Source organism: Arachis ipaensis, chromosome B9, assembly GCF_059453495.1.
Source record: "Arachis ipaensis isolate K30076 ecotype BB chromosome B9, ASM5945349v1, whole genome shotgun sequence".
In the NCBI taxonomy this organism is placed as follows: Eukaryota; Viridiplantae; Streptophyta; class Magnoliopsida; order Fabales; family Fabaceae; genus Arachis; species Arachis ipaensis.
This window is the reverse complement of record NC_142444.1, coordinates 85,787,384-85,790,562: the sequence shown is the minus strand read 5'-3', so window position 1 is coordinate 85,790,562 and position 3,179 is coordinate 85,787,384. Positions and strand designations below refer to the sequence as shown.

Here is a 3,179-nt window from a genome sequence, read left to right as displayed (position 1 = left end):
CAAATTTCTAATGGAGGACCTTGTTTCAGTCATGAAACTTTGAATGGTTTTGATTAGATAAGAGACAATGGTTGCTAGGTCAGAGTGGCTCTGCTTAGAATTCTCTGTCTGTTGCTGAGAAGATGGTGGAAAAGATTTGCCATTGCTAAACCTATTTCTTCCACCATTACTGTTGTTGAAACCTTGTTGAGGTCTCTGTTGATCCTTCCATGAGAGATTTGGATGATTTCTCCATGAAGGATTATAGGTGTTTCCATAGGGTTTTCCCATGTAATTCACTTCTTCCATTACTGGGTTCTCAGGATCATAAGCTTCTTCTTCAGGGGAAGCTTCCTTAGTACTGCCTAGTGCAGCTTGCATTTCAGACAGACTCTGAAAAATCATATTGACTTGCTGAGTTAATATTTTATTCTGAGCCAGTATGGCATTCAGAGTATCAATCTCAAGAACTCCTTTCTTCTGAGTCGTCCCACCATTCACAGGATTCCTTTCAGAAGTGTACATGAATTGGTTATTTGCAACCATTTCAATGAGTTCCTGAGCTTCTGCAGGCGTCTTCTTCAGATGAAGAGATCCTCCAGCAGAGCTATCCAATGACATCTTGGATAGTTCAGACAGACCATCATAGAAGATACCTATGATGCTCCATTCAGAAAACAAGTCAAAAGGACACCTTCTGATCAATTGCTTGTATCTTTCCCAAGCTTCATAGAGGGATTCACCTTCCTTCTGTCTGAAGGTTTAGACTTCCACTCTAAGCTTGCTCAATTTTTGAGGTGGAAAGAACTTTGCCAAGAAGGCATTGACTAGCTTTTCCCAAGAGTTTAGGCTTTCTTTAGGTTGTGAATCCAACCATGTCCTAGCTCCGTCTCTTACAGCAAAAGGAAAGAGCATAAGTCTGTAGACTTCAGGGTTAACCCCATTGGTCTTGACAGTGTCACAGATTTGCAAGAATTCAGCTAAGAACTGATGAGGATCTTCCAATGGAAGTCCATGAAACTTGCAATTCTGTTGCATTAGAGAAACTAATTGAGGCTTAAGCCAAAGTTGTTTGCTCTAATGGCAGGGATTGAGATGCTTCTCCCATAGAAGTCAGGAGTAGGTGCAGTAAAGTCACCAAGCACCTTCCTTGCATTGTTGGCATTGTTGTTTTCAGCTGCCATGGTTTCTTCTTCCTTGAAAAGCTCTGTTAGACCCTCTAGAGAGAATTGTGCTTTAACTTCTCTTAACTTTCTCTTCAAGGTCCTTTCAGGTTCAGGATCAGCTTGAACAAGTATGCCTTTATCTTTGCTCCTGCTCATATGAAAGAGAAGAGAACAAGAAAGTAGGGAATCCTCTATGTCACAGTATAGAGATTCCTTGAGGTGTCAGAGGAATAGAAGAATAGAAGGAGGAGGTAGAGAGAGAGGAGAATTTTAACTTATCAAGAGGGATAGAGTTCGAATTGCACCTTGAGGAGGAGTGTTAGTCCCTTAAATAGAAGGATGTGAGAAGAGGGGAAGAATTTTCGAAAATTAATTAAAAGATTTTGAAATAATTAAAAGAAATTTTTGAAAATTTGATTGATGATTTTCGAAAACTAAGATTGGGAAAGAAATAAAGTGATTTTTGAAAAATATTTTGAAATTAGAAATTAAAAAGATATGATTGAAAATTAATTTTGAAAAAGATGTGATTGAAAATATATGATTGAGAAGATATGATTGAAAATCAATTTTTTTAAAAAAAAGAAAGTTTTAAAATTAAACTTGATTACTTGACTAACAAGAAAGTAAAAGATATGATTCTAAAATTTAAAATTTGATCCTTTCTTAATAGGCAAGTAACAACTTGAAAATTTTGAAGTAAATCATTAATTATAGCAAGGATTTTTGAAAATTATAATAATAAAAAAATGGAAAGAAATTGATTTTGAAAGGATATGATTGAAAAGATATGATTTGAAAAAGATTTGATTTTGAAAAATTATGAAAATTTGAAAAAGATTTGAGTTAAAAACAAAATCTTCCCTGTAGTGTCCTTCTGGCGTTAAACGTTCTGGTGTTTAACGCCCAAAATGCTACCCTTTTGGGCATTAAACGCCCAGCCAGGTACCCTGGCTGGCGTATAAACGCTAGTTTTCGTTCTTCACTGGGCGTTTTGAACGCCCATCTTTTTCTGTTTGATTCCTCTGCTGAATGTTCTGAATCTTCAATTCTCTGTATTATTGACTTGAAAAGACATAGTTTTGAAAATATTTTTGAATTTTTAATGATGAGAAACAATAAAAAATGCAACTAAGATCAAATAAACAATGCATGCAAGACACCAAACTTAAAAATTGACACTAAGATACATCAAATATTTTTTATTTTTATGATTTTATAAATTTTTTTGTGATTTTTCGAAAATCATCTGGAAAAGAGAATAAAGAGATTCAAAACTTTTAATAAGAATTCCAGGAACCATGCAATGTTAGTTTAAAGCTTCAGTCTAAAAAGATTAGACATGGCTAGCCAAGCTTCAGCAGGACATTACATTCAGCAGCTAAATTGATGAGAATCAATCAGCTTTTGTGATGATAAGAACATCACCTTGAAACTCTAGAATTCATTCTTAAAAATTCTAAAAAATAAAAAGAAAAGTACGTAATCTAAGCAACAAGATGAACCGTCAGTTGTCTAAACTCAAAAATCCCCGGCAACGGCGCCAAAAACTTGGTGCACGAAATTGTGATCATCAACAATAGAGCCAAAGGACTTGGAGCTCTTAAACATGAATCACACTTTGTCACAATTCCACACAACTAACCAGCAAGTGCACTGGGTCGTCCAAGTAATAAACCTTACGTGAGTAAAGGTCGATCCCACGGAGACTGTCGGCTTGAAGCAAGCTATGGTCACCTTGTAATTCTCAGTCAGGAGAATTCAGATGGTGATGGAGAATTGATAATTAAAAGATAAATAAAACATAAAATAAAGATAGAGATACTTATGTAATTCTTTGGTTGGAATTTCAGATAAGCGTATGAAGATGCTTTGTTCCTCCTGAACCTCTGCTTTCCTATTGCCTTCTTCCAATCATTCATACTCCTTTCTATGGCAAGCTTTATGTTGGGCATCACCGTTGTCAATGGCTACTTCCCGTCCTCTCAGTGAAAATGTTCTACGCACGCTGTCACCGCACGGCTAATCATCTGT

At 36.0% G+C, this 3,179-nt stretch overlaps 1 non-coding gene across 1 annotated transcript; it reads left to right on the top strand.

The window, feature by feature from the left end:
- Window positions 1-658: 658 nt before the first annotated feature.
- Window positions 659-762, top strand: LOC148545311 (small nucleolar RNA R71). Its single transcript, XR_015900277.1, has one exon. It is a non-coding gene; the product is annotated as a small nucleolar RNA R71 (small nucleolar RNA).
- The last annotated feature ends 2,417 nt before the right edge of the window (window positions 763-3,179 follow it).